The sequence below is a fragment of the Oncorhynchus gorbuscha genome, linkage group LG06, assembly GCF_021184085.1.
Source record: "Oncorhynchus gorbuscha isolate QuinsamMale2020 ecotype Even-year linkage group LG06, OgorEven_v1.0, whole genome shotgun sequence".
Lineage (NCBI taxonomy): Eukaryota > Metazoa > Chordata > Actinopteri > Salmoniformes > Salmonidae > Oncorhynchus > Oncorhynchus gorbuscha.
Genome location: NC_060178.1, coordinates 47,767,415 through 47,782,042, shown reverse-complemented (window position 1 = coordinate 47,782,042; position 14,628 = coordinate 47,767,415). Strand labels below are relative to the sequence as shown.

At 40.5% G+C, this 14,628-nt stretch overlaps 1 protein-coding gene across 1 annotated transcript in view; it reads right to left on the bottom strand.

Moving 5' to 3' along the window:
• Nucleotides 1-13,477, bottom strand: part of LOC124038037 (SH3-containing GRB2-like protein 3-interacting protein 1) — a 125,022-nt gene extending 111,545 nt beyond the window's left edge. Inside the window, 1 exon segment of the mRNA XM_046353414.1 lies at nt 13,333-13,477. The gene's annotated coding sequence lies outside the window, so the exon portion shown is untranslated.
• Nucleotides 13,478-14,628: the final 1,151 nt, after the last annotated feature.

The following is a 14,628-nucleotide window of genomic DNA, read 5'->3' as shown; positions in this document are numbered from 1 at the left end:
TGGTCAACAGTTGTGGTCAGTAGTTTTGTAGTTGTGATCAGTAGTTGTGTGGTTATGGTCAGAAGTTGTGTGGTTGTGGTCAGTAGTCGTGTGGCTGTGGTCACTAGATTTGGTCAGCAGTAGTGTGGTTGTGGTCAGAAGTTGTGTGGCTGTGGTCTGTAGTTGTGTGGTCAGAAGATGAGTGGTTGTGGTCAGACATTGTGTGGTTGGGGTCAAAAGTTATGTGATTGTGGTCAGTTAGATTTGTTGCCAATGAAACGTACCTGGCTAAAAAGTGAGCCACTTTCGTGGTAACGGTTATAATAATAATAATAATAATAATATATGCCATTTAGCAGACGCTTTTATCCAAAGCGACTTACAGTCATGTGTGCATACATTCTACGTATGGGTGGTCCCGGGAATCGAACCCACTACCCTGAGTTGAACTCAGAGTTGACCAAAGTTACCTCCTCATGCCTGATTCATAGTATAGGGCACAGTAGAACCAGTTCAGTGGGAAATCTGCTAACATCTCAGGTTACCCTCAGCCTTGGTTTTGTTCTCTGCTCCACAGTTTAACACACACCGAGTGGAAAAAATTATTTAGTCACCCGTGTGTGTGACGCTCCGTGGTCTGGTCTGCAGCCTGAACTAATGAGGTGATGTCAACACCAAGCCCAAAGTGTTCCTCTTACTCAGAACCTATTAGCACGTCCACAGGGGCCAGGTCTGTATAAACATACAGCATTACTCACTCCACTATCAGATCCCATCTTTAAACATACGCATACAATACACTGCCTGCTCTGATGAGCTAGTTTCCCCAAACCCTCAAAATGGAGTTAGCAACTGACGTGATTTGAGAACTTTTCAAAGGAGATTCAAAAGTGCAGAATTTATGGAATTATAATCAGGAACGAGTGTGATATTTGTCCAGGCATAGCAGGCCATCACCACTAGGCTAAAAGTAGAAAGTTACAGCTCTAAGCATAATGCAATTATAAATGGAATGGCGTTTCAGAAATGATCCATAAACGATCACACCTTCATAACCATATCAATCTCTTTCTCTCCTCTTGTCAGTCTCTCGTTCTGACTGGCCACTCACGAGGAAGCTAATATGGGTTTTGCGTACGCAGTGAAGTACTCAGCAGCCTAAAAACCTAATGTAGGGCGTGAGCTCCGCCGAGTCCAAGACTATTCTGACCTGGCCCCCTTTTCAGGCCCCGATGGCTGGTCTCCATGGAGATATGGAGTCCTATAATTCCTAGGTTAACTGGCAGGAGCCCTGGTGCTATTGGGGTGAGTCCAATTGTAGGGCTACTGACTGGTGCTATAATACTGTGGTGCTCCGCAATGTTGTTCTGTGCTATGATGCAAGGTGCATCTGTGCTATGTTGTTCTGTGCTATGATGCAAGGTGCATCTGTGCTATGTTGTTCTGTGCTATGATGCATCTGTGCTATACCGTGCACAGTTGCGTAGTGAGGTTCCTCATGGAGCCAATAGAGAGAACGTGAATATTGGGCACTCCTACACATAACACACACAAACAACCACACACACCAAAGGCCGGAACATCATGCCGGAGCTTCCCTCCAGCGAACAAAAGCAGGAGATATCAGAGGGACACACACATAAACCTTCCTGCGCAGCCCTACAGTCGTGCTCATCAGCGAGTTACTTCACACCAGCTGAAATGTGTCACATAATAAAGCACATGTTCTCCCTCCCTGACTCCATACGCAGAGCCTCGGGTCACCGCTGCAGTACTGAAACAGTTCACCTCGCTGCCTCACACCACTCCACCTGCCTCTGCCTCATACAGGCATGCCATGGGGAGACCCAGGGAAATGACTCAGCTATGACATTTACAGACTCACGCCATGAGTTTGAAGTCCACTTGAAAAGTCTGGGTTAAAAGAGGAAGACTAACAGCCTCTGTACAGTACAGGAACGCCTGTAGAGTAAAGGCAAACCTACGCACACAGACCAGCCTGAGTGATGCCCTAGGATCTACCATTCCTCTTCCAGAATCAACTGTGTTGATATTCAAAAGTCTTGTAATAGATGGAAAGGGTTTCGCAAAAACCTTATTAATTAAATGTTAACTACAAAGTAGCCTACCTGGCAGAAGGATATCATGATTATTGCATCACCCAGTGGGCGCTAACCAAGGTTGCCAGGTGCACAGTGTTTCCTCCGACACATTGGTGCGGTTGGCTTCCGGGTTGGATGAAGCAGTGCGGCTTGGTTGGGTTGTGTATCGGAGGACGCATGACTTTCAACCTTTGTCTCTCCCGAGCACATACGGGAGTTGTAGCGATGAGACAAGAAAGTAGCTACTAACAATTGGATACCACGAAATTGGGGAGAAAAAGGGAAAATATATATATATATATATATATATATATATATATATATATATATATATATATATATATATATATATATATATATACATACACACACACATATACACACAGGTGCATCAAAGCTGGTACCGAGAGACTGAAAAACAGCTTCTATCTCAAGGCCAGAAGACTGTTAAATAGCCATCACTAGCAGGCTACCACCCAGTTACCCAACCCTACACCTTAGAGGCTGCTGCCCTACATACATAGACATGGAATCACTCGCCACTTTATTAAATGGAGCACTAGTCACTTTAATAATGTTTACATACTACTTTACTCATCTCATATATACTGTATTCTAGTTAATGCCATTCCAGACAATGCTGGTCCTAATATTTATATATTTCTTAATTCCATTATTTTACTTTTAGATTTGTGTATTGTTAGATACTACTGCACTGTTGGAGCTAGGAACACAAGCATTTAGTTAGATACTACTGCACTGTTGGAACTAGGAACACAAGCATTTAGTTAGATACTACTGCACTGTTGGAACTAGGAACACAAGCATTTCGCTACACCCGCAATAACATCTGCTAAATATGTGTATGTGACCAGTAACATTTGATTTGAACACTGCTAAACAAAAGTAAGCGTCTTGCTAGGTGCACACTGGAATTAAAGGGTAACTACAGCAAAATATCTACATTTCTCAAATTTTTTCCCAGACTTCAAAAGTGGTCTCATGACGTGGTTTAAGCATTGTTGCGGACTTAGAACATCCAAACTAGTAGTTTGTCTATTTGAGAGTGAAAACTTGGGCAAAAAAAGAGGAAGGGAAACAGAATTTTGGAAACAAACACAAACGTAATCAGGCCAAAAATAAAACCCAAATTCCTTCTACCAACTAGAGATGGATTATTCATGGTTGATGACTCCCGCAGGTGTGTTTGTTCATCCGTGCGTACTTGTATGGGTGCATCATCCCTGCATCAGCAGCTCGGGTGTTATCCCCTGCTATTTATGCTCCGGTATTCAGACACCGTTCTAATGACGTCATCAAGACAAGTCTGAACAGGCTCTGACTAGGACACAAAACACAAACATTTCTATCTCTCTCACAGTCGGGCAGTGGTGTGATGGTGACTACGTCACAAATTGCACCCTATTCCCTACATAGCGCACTACTTTTGATCAAAGCCCTGTGGGCCCTGGTCAAAAGTAGTGCACTACATACGGAATACGGTGACATTTCGGTTGCAGACGGTGTGGTGTAGGTGTCAGACCTTTGTGTAGAGTAAAGCTCTCGGATCAGTCTTGTTTATGCTGCAGGGTTTAACTGTGCAACACAGGACAGAAGACGGGAGGGGAGGAGGAATTTTCCCAGGCTTCATTCCCAGGCAAGCACACCCAAAACTCACACCCCACCCGGTCTGCTTGGCACTCCGCTCCCTCACAATTTCCCATCCTCAACCCTGCCTTGAACTCTGCATGGCTCTCCCTGGCTGGCAGACTGAGTCCTCTTCTCACATTCAGACTTGGGTTCAAATACAATTCAAAATAATTTTAAATATATTTAAAATACTGCGCTTGACTGAGCTTGCCTGGCTTAATGGATAAATAAAATATTCCCAAAACAGCCAAACCTGCCCATCTGGCAGGGTAGAGCAAAGATTTCAAATAGTATTTCAAATGAGGTCTGCTCATATACCATAAGCTAATGGGACATGAACATCATGTGTTGCCTAATATAATACCCAGAGGGAACCACAGTTCTGTGTTGAACATCCTGCTGTTTATGTTGATACTAGGGCTGTGACAGTCATGGACAGTTACTGGCCAGCCAAATGATCGCGTTCTACGTAATAACCACTCGAATAGTACATTTTCTCCTTTCCTCTGCTCCTGACCGCATGTGTTGCCATAGAAATAGAATGAATAGGATGCCCGTCCCCATTCAAGTCAATGATGGCATAATGGGTGGACTGGCAACCAATGTACCAATAGGAGCAGAGCAGGAAATAGAAGTGGGACAGGCACATATCAATAGGTGCTGTGATGTGTTGATTCAACTCACCTGACATCACAAAAAAGTAGATTCCATTGCATGAGCCACATATGATAACATCAGTTGGATGAACATTCTATATTACCATGGAAATGATTGCATCATAGAGTGGTGGCTTGAGAACGTTCATAACAATGGTTGCAACGCGAACAAGTGGCGGAGTCGCAATCTATGAATAGGATCTTTATGGTTAGAAGTTCCAAGCCCATTCTATTAATCGTTTGCTACAACACTTCGCTTGCTTTCGGCAAGGGGCAACAACGTTGAAACATGTTGCGAAGAGTCCATATTAAATCGCAAAAAAACGGAGTCAACCGCACGAATGCCTCGCCGTCCCGTCTACGGTCAGCTGTGATCCCTTTTCAGGACGGTCTTCATCCGTAACCGTCGGTTACACGGTTATACAGTAATTGTGCCACCCCTAATTGATGCCCATTTCAAACTCCTCTTTCTATCAGAGGCCAGGCCAAGAGAGCTGACAGTATGAACTCCAGCCACTTTAATAATGGGAATTGATGGGAACTGATGTAAAATATATCACTATCAACTTTAAACAATGCTACTTAATATAATGTTTACATACCCTACATTAATCATCTCATATGTATACGTATATACTGTACTCTATATCATCTACTGCATCTTTATGTAATACATGTATCACTAGCCACTTTAACTATGCCACTTTGTTTACATACTCATCTCATATGTATATACTGTACTCTATACCATCTACTGCATCTCGCCTATGCCGCTCTGTACATCACTCATTCATATATCTTTATGTACATATTCTTTATCCCTTTACACTTGTGTGTGTATAAGGTAGAAGTTTTGGAATTGTTAGTTAGATTACTCGTTGGTTATCACTGCATTGTCGGAACTAGAAGCACAAGCATTTCGCTACACTCGCATTAACATCTGCTAACCATGTGTATGTGACAAATAACATTTGATTTGATTTGATGAGCGACCATGCCAAGACCATGTCTGATTTACAAGGGTATGGAAGAGGAGCAGGGACACTAGTTAAACATTTGGACTAGTATGACTGGTCATTATGCATAGTCAAGTGGGCCAGTGTGTTACAGAGAGGAATGAGAGGCCTATGTGTACCAGGATCCTGTTACGATAAAAGAGATGACATACACACACACACACACACACACACACACACACACACACACACACACACACACACACACACACACACACACACACACACACACACACACACACACACACACACACACACACACACACACACACACACGTCAGATGATAACTGTCAAAACCCTCGGAGTTGGGAAAGATACAGTGTAAGCGTCTGTTGAACCTGCTATGACATCTCAATCTGACACTCCGAAGCAGGCCCTGACTCAACAGGCCCTGTGATCCACTCAGGCTAATCGATCAGACCGGCAGCAGGCCCAGACTCAACAGATCTTATGTGATCCACTCAAGCTAATCGATCAGACCGGCTGTCGCCGAGCTAGCTAACTGGAGCTAATTTCAATCTGACACTCCGAAGCAGGCCCTGACTCAACAGATCTTATGTGATCCACTCAGGCTAAATCGATCAGACCGGCTGGCGCCGAGCTAGCTAACTGTAGCTAATTTCCAAAATGGAAATCAAGATTGTTCAATGGTGAGACAGACAGACGTCTCAAATCAACCACCTTAGCCCAAATCGACCTCAGTAAATGACCACCGTTCGCACTGCCAAAAGACAATTACTCAACTCTTTCAGAAAAATGTTGGTTCTGGTTTTCTTCCTTTTCTTTCCCTCTGTTCTAACGATGTTGTGCGATTCCAGAAGGCTTTTTCATGTGGTAGATCTCAGGGTTGCGTAATAAACACTGACCAGCTGCTAAATTCTCTCAAAGTGGGCATGTGTGTGGAGAGTTAGCCAGGCCAGGAGAGGAGGGCCGTGGTGGTTATGATGCCTGCCAAGGGGCTCAGAGTGGAGCCAGGCTGCGTCAGGGACCTCTTAGCTCTGGTGCGCCACTCGACTCTTAGTCCTCATTAAAAACTCCCTCAGTAATCAGATAAATGAGAGAAAGATGTAGGGGGGGGGGACTTCAACCCATGACATCCATCTGTCTGTCTGACTCATGTCTGTCTGTCCTGGGATGAGAGTCTATACGTTACCCAAAAACTCTTAATTAATAAATCCTCTTAGAGCTCGGGACTATTTTTTCAACATTTTCTTAAAAATCGCGCAAAATTTCAAAGTCCTGCTAGTCATGCCAGGAATATAGTATATGCATATGATTAGTATGTGTTGATAGAAAACACTCTGAAGTTTCTAAAACTGGTTAAACCATGTCTGTGACTATAACAGGATGTGTTTAACATGCGAAACCCCAAGGAAAACTGTTCACCCCCACCAAAAAAAAAACAGATCAATCAGCCAGTTGGCTGTATTGTCTATGGCCTGCGAAAATATATACCTCCCAGTTTACAAGTCCTACAGCTTCCACACGATGTCACCAGTCTTGGCAATTTCCTTGAAGTTGTTCCTTGGTCAAACGAAGAAGATATACCGGATGAAATCAAGTGTACGACAGGATGTTTTGGAAGAGAGAATTATCGACCATCTTTTCAAGACGTGGAGCTATTGAATACACATCGCCCCGCGATCAATTTGATCGATCATTAACGTTTACTAATACCTAAAGTTGGATTACAAAAGTAGTTTGAAGTGTTTTGTCAAAGTTTATAGGCAACTTTGTTAATTTTTTAAAATGACGTTGCGTTATGGAAAAGTAGTTTTTTCCTGGATCAGATGGGCTGCATTAATGGACATTTTGTAAAAGTACAGTATAGTACAGTAGAGCACAGTACAGTAGAGTATATTATACTGTACTATACTCAAGTTTGGACATCACAGTACAGCTTATTAGAGTAAAGTAAAAGTACAGTATAGTACAGTAGAGCACAGTACAGTAGATTATACTGTACTATACTCACAAGTTTGGACATCACAGTACAGCTTATTAGAGCAAAGTAAAAGCACAGTATAGTACAGTAGAGCACAGTACAGTAGAGTATATTATACTGTACTATACTCACAAGTTTGGACATCACAGTACAGCTTATTAGAGCAAAGTAAAAGCACTGTATAGTACAGTAGAGCACAGTACAGTAGAGTATATTCTACTGTACTATACTCACAAGTTTGGACATCACAGTACGGCTTAGAGTAAAGTAAAAGCACAGTATAGTACAGTAGAGCACAGTACAGTAGAGTATATTATACTGTACTATACCACAAGTTTGGACATCACAGTACAGCTTAGAGCAAAGTAAAAGCACAGTATAGTACAGTAGAGCACAGTACAGTAGAGTATATTATACTGTACTATACTCACAAGTTTGGACATCACAGTACAGCTTATTAGAGCAAAGTAAAAGCACTGTATAGTACAGTAGAGCACAGTACAGTAGAGTATATTATACTGTACTATACTCACAAGTTTGGACATCACAGTACAGCTTATTAGAGCAAAGTAAAAGCACAGTATAGTACAGTAGAGCACAGTACAGTAGAGTATATTATACTGTACTATACTCACAAGTTTGGACATCACAGTACAGCTTAGAGTAAAGTAAAAGCACAGTATAGTACAGTAGAGCACAGTACAGTAGAGTATATTACTATACTGTACTATACAGCTTAGAGTAAAGTAAAAGCACAGTAGTTTGTAGACATCACAGTTTGGACAGCTTATTAGAGCAAAGTAAAAGCACAGTATAGTACAGTTTGGAGAGCACAGTATAGTACAGTAGAGCACAGTATATTATACTGTACTATACTCACAAGTTTGGACATCACAGTACAGCTTATTAGAGCAAAGTAAAAGCACAGTATAGTACAGTAGAGCACAGTACAGTAGAGTATATTATACTGTACTATACTCACAAGTTTGGACATCACAGTACAGCTTATTAGAGCAAAGTAAAAGCACAGTATAGTACAGTAGAGCACAGTACAGTAGAGTATATTATACTGTACTATACCCACAAGTTTGGACATCACAGTACAGCTTATTAGAGCAAAGTAAAAGCACAGTATAGTACAGTAGAGCACAGTACAGTAGAGTATATTATACTGTACTATACTCACAAGTTTGGACATCACAGTACAGCTTATTAGAGCAAAGTAAAAGCACAGTATAGTACAGTAGAGCACAGTACAGTAGAGTATATTATACTGTACTATACTCACAAGTTTGGACATCACAGTACAGCTTATTAGAGCAAAGTAAAAGCACAGTATAGTACAGTAGAGCACAGTACAGTAGAGTATATTATACTGTACTATACTCACAAGTTTGGACATCACAGTACAGCTTATTAGAGCAAAGTAAAAGCACAGTATAGTACAGTAGAGCACAGTACAGTAGAGTATATTATACTGTACTATACCCACAAGTTTGGACATCACAGTACAGCTTATTAGAGCAAAGTAAAAGCACAGTATAGTACAGTAGAGCACAGTACAGTAGAGTATATTATTCTGTACTATACCCACAAGTTTGGACATCACAGTACAGCTTATTAGAGTAAAGTAAAAGTACAGTATTGTACAGTAGAGCACAGTACAGTAGAGTATATTATACTGTACTATACTCACAAGTTTGGACATCACAGTACAGCTTATTAGAGTAAAGTAAAAGTACAGTATAGTACAGTAGAGTATATTATACTGTACTATACTCACAAGTTTGGACATCACAGTACAGCTTATTAGAGTAAAGTAAAAGTACAGTATAGTACAGTAGAGTATATTATACTGTACTATACTCACAAGTTTGGACATCACAGTACAGCTTATTAGAGTAAAGTAAAAGTACAGTATAGTACAGTAGAGCACAGTACAGTAGAGTATATTATACTGTACTATACTCACAAGTTTGGACATCACAGTACAGCTTATTAGAGTAAAGTAAAAGTACAGTATAGTAAAGTAGAGCACAGTACAGTAGAGTATATTATACTGTACTATACCCACAAGTTTGGACATCACAGTACAGCTTATTAGAGCAAAGTAAAAGCACAGTATAGTACAGTAGAGCACAGTACAGTAGAGTATATTATACTGTACTATACCCACAAGTTTGGACATCACAGTACAGCTTATTAGAGTAAAGTAAAAGTACAGTATAGTACAGTAGAGCACAGTACAGTAGAGTATATTATACTGTACTATACTCACAAGTTTGGACATCACAGTACAGCTTATTAGAGTAAAGTAAAAGTACAGTATAGTACAGTAGAGCACAGTACAGTAGAGTATATTATACTGTACTATACTCACAAGTTTGGACATCACAGTACAGCTTATTAGAGTAAAGTAAAAGTACAGTATAGTAAAGTAGAGCACATTACAGTAGAGTATATTATACTGTACTATACTCACAAGTTTGGACATCACAGTACAGCTTATTAGAGTAAAGTAAAAGTACAGTATAGTACAGTAGAGCACAGTACAGTAGAGTATATTATACTGTACTATACTCACAAGTTTGGACATCACAGTACAGCTTATTAGAGCAAAGTAAAAGCACTGTATAGTACAGTAGAGCACAGTACAGTAGAGTATATTATACTGTACTATACTCATGTGTGATCTACTGTACTGAACTACACTACTTTTCTTTACTGTACTGCAACTGTGGTCTGTGACTATGATTTCTCATTGTGGCCAATTCAATTGCAGTAATTCTGATATTTTTCAGGTCATTTGGTTAGAGTGACGTGTTTTAATCACTTAATAATTAATAAACTAATTTGTTTTCGGTAAAAACAAACTAATTGGTAGTTCTACCTTAATTTGTTACTTCTGTGAACTTTCACAATCCTCCCTCCTCAAAAGGGAGAGAAATGAGAAAATATTGATCATCTCCAGCACCATCATATATGAATGTTTCTATGTTTGCTAGTGAAAAGATTTCCAATGGCATCATCGGTGTGCATCATGTGATGTTAACCCATTATGACCAGGCATTGCCTACTAATTGTCCACTAATTGGTTGGTGATGTCATTGGAAACACTTATCTTCCTCTAGATTTTTTTACGACAAAACATCTATATCTAGTGGTCAGAACCTGTTATTAAAATATCCCATTTGTTTTTCTATATTTTTTTGGGGGAAAATGGAAACCTGGAAATTAATTTGGGAGAATATAAAACAGAGTCAGGCAAAAACAAACATATTTTATAAGGCCCTATGGGTGTCATGGCTTGCTGAAATGAAATGCAGCAATCCGACAAAAATATTTGTCATGTTTCCAATTAACTACTGTATGTGTTTAGAAAAACAAACAAAAACCCTGAGCTTTCTTATACAGTGCATTCAGAAACCTTGATTTTTGCCAAATTGTTTGTTACGTTACAGCCTTATTCCAAATTGGATTAGATCTCTTTTTTTTAACCTTTTTTTTTTTTACCTCGCCTATCTACACACAATACCCCATAATGACAAAGCAAAAACAGGTTAATAGACTTTTTTGCAAAAGTATTTTTTAGGGTTAGGGTTAACCCTAACCACATTTACATAAGTATTCAGACCCTTTGCTCTGTACTTTGTTGAAGCACCTTTGGCAGCGATTACAGCCTCGAGTCTTTTTGAGTATGACGCTACAAGCTTGGCACACCTGTATTTGGGGAGTTTTTCCCCATTCTTCTCTGCAGATCCTCTCAAGCTCTGTCAGGTTGGATGGGGAGTGTCACTGCACAGCTATTTTCAGGTCTTTCCAGAGATGTTCGATCGTACTCAAGTCCGGGCTCTGGCTGGGCCACTCAATGACATTCAGATACTTGTCCCGAAGCCACACCTGCGTTGTCTTGGCTGTGTGCTTTGGGTCATGGTCCTGTTGGAAGGTGAACCTTTGCCCTAGTCGGAGGTCCTGAGCACTCTGGAGCAGGTTTTCATCAAGGATCTCTCTGTACTTTGATCCGTTCATCTTTCCCTCAATCCTGACTAGTCTCCCAGTCACTGCCTCTAAAAAACATCCCCACAGCATGATACTGCCACCACGATGCTAGATATAGCATGATACTGCCACCACGATGCTAGATATAGCATGATACTGCCACCACAATGCTAGATATAGGACAGACAGTTCAAACCCTTGAAGTGGGTCTGAAGTGTCAAAAGCTTTCTAAGTGTCCGACAAGCTTTCTCTGCCCTTAACCTTGTTCTGAACACCTCCAAAATGAAGGTCATGTGGTTTGGTAAGAAAGAATGCCCATCTCCCCACAGGTGTGATTACTACCTCTGAGGGTTTAGAGCTGGAGATAGTCACCCTATACAAGTACTTGGTAGCATGTCTAGACAGTACACTGTCCTTCTCTCAGCACATATCAAAGCTGCAGGTTAAAGTCAAATATAGACCTGGTTGCCTCTATAGTAATCGCTCCTCTTTCACTCCAGCTGCCAAACTAACCCTGATTCAGATGACCATCCTACCCATGCTAGATTACAGAGACGTAATTTATAGATCAGCAGGTAAGGGGGCTCTCGAGCGGCTAGATGTTCTTTACCATTCGGCTCTCAGATTTGCCACCAATGCTCCTTATACGACACATCACTGCACTCTATACTATTCTGTAAACCGGACATCTCTGTATACCCATCGCAAGACCCACTGGTTGATGCGTATTTATACAACCCTTAGGCCTCACTCCCCCCTATCTGAGATATCTACTGCAGCCCTCATCCTCCACAACACCTGTTCTGCCAGTCACATTCTGTTAAAGGTCCCCAAAGCACACACATCCCTGGGTCGCTCCTCTTTTCAGTTCGCTGCAGCTAGAGACTGGAACGAGCTGCAACAAACACTCAAACTGGACAGTTTAATCTCCATCTCGTCATTCAAAGACTCAATCATGGCCACTCTTACTGACAGTTGTGGCTGCATTGTGTGATGTATTGGTGTCTCTACCTTCTTGCCCTTTGTGCTGTTGTCTGTGCCCAATGTTTGTACCCTGGTTTGTGCTGCTACAATGTTGTTGTCATGTTGCTACCATGCTGTGTTGCTGCCATGCTATGTTGTTGTCTTAGGTCTCTTTATGTAGTGCTGTGTTGTCTGTTGCTGTGATGTGTGTTTTGTCCTATACTTTTATTTTATGTATTTTTAATCCCAGCCCCCGTCCCCGTAGGAGGCCTTTTGATAGGCTGTCATTGTAAATAATTATTTGTTCTTAACTGACTTGCCTAATTAAATAAAAGTTCAATTAAAAAAAATACCACACCCCCTTGGGCCTTATGGCTTAAAATTAGCCTGACCTTATAATATAGACCTACCAATAATAACAACTATATAGATAGTGATTTTTTTTTGTTCTTTGTAGGGAAGGGGATTTTCAAATATACATTTTTATATATTATTCAAATGTTGATTCACACTGTAACATTAGTCACATGTTACAATATAGAGCATCTGCTAAATGACTTAAATGTAAATGTAATAGACTAATTTGATCCAGTGTAGTTATCGCTGCATCACAAGTTCAAAAAAACATGTTTAGAAAATGTAAAATCAGATGTTCATAATAATATTCTGTTTCAAAAGTATAGAGGAAAGTTAGTAACGTGTTTCAGGAGGTTGCAGTGTTATGAAGCGATCTGTTGAAGTTATATATATATATTATAACTTTGAAGTTATAATTTAAGATCTTATTTTATGCTCCTAATAGCCTCCCTCTCTTCTGTCTTGCGCCCTTCATAATCATCATGGTTCATCCGACTCATATTGAAACTTTCAAAGATCTCCGACGGTCGAGAAGAAACAATAACATTTCCGCACCCAATCGAACACAGATTACGCAATAATTTATCAACAAGGAAGCGCTTTCAAAACATCTCTACTCCACCTTCCAAAACAAATTCAAATTGTAACACATGATGATATTCACCTGTGCGTCCGTCGTCTTCTCTCTGCAGTGTAAAATAGGTATTTATTCGACAGAATTGCCATGTAGTTAGTTCAGTAACGGTGTCTCCGCATCATTAGACTTGATATGCACATGTCGCTGTGCTTGTCACGAGTGAAGCAGCACAGGGACATGTGTTGTGGTGAAGTCGGCTGGCTTTTCCAGTAGAGCTACACTGGATTCCCTGGGCGTTAAAACACAACGTTTCTGTAACAAAGTAAGGTTGGCAAATGCATTATGTCAATGGCTTTCAAAGTTTTTCAGCGGGGACCCATTTGTTTTCGGGATGGTACTTACTCTAGAATGTAGTGGAATATGGGTAAATTCAAGAGGGTGCTACTAATTAATGTCTACTTTGTTTTATTTATCCTATGCCATTATACATAAATTACATACCATTAAATTGTTCTCTACAATATTATCACGTGATTAAATCATAACGTTAGTTTGTGGTGTGACCGTTGCTAGTTTAGACCGCACAGCTATTTGTAATATCTAGACCATATTTCGGCTTTGGACCAATCAAACTCAACTAAATAACCTCGTCAGTTTCGGCTGTACTGAACTGTAACCCCGACCAATCAACGTTGCGAGGGACATTTCTATGGCAATTTAAAGGGAAAGACTCAGAAATAGCCATGAAAAGTGGGAGATTTTTTTTCTGGGAGGGTAGATGTTAAAATTCAGTCTGTTAGCTTTGTAAATTAAGCTACAGTACCAGTCAAACGTTTTGACACAACTACTAATTTTAATTTATTTGTACTATTTTCTACATGGTAGAATAATAGTGAAGACCTCAACACTGTGAAATAACACATATGGAATCATGTAGTAACCAAAACAAATGTTAAACAAATCAAATATATTTGAGATTCTTCAAAGTAGCCACCCTTTGCCTTGATGACAGCTTTGCACACTCTTGGCATTCTCTAAACCAGCTTCTTAAAAATACATTATAGTCCCACTAAACGCAAACCATGCTGGTTAAGTGTGCCTTGAATTCTAACGAAATCACTGACAGTGTCACCAGCAAAGCACCCCCAAACCATCACACCAAGAAGAGACTAGTGGAAATCTGTCTTTTGGTCTGATGAGTCCAAATTTGAGATTTTTGGTTCTAACCACCGTGTCCTTGTGAGACGCAGAGTAGGTGAACAGATGATCTCCCGCATGTGTGATTCCCACTGTGAAGCATGGAGGAGGAGGAGGAGATGTGGGGGTGCTTTGCTGGTGACATTGTCAGTGATATATCTAGAATTCAAGGCACACTTAACCAGC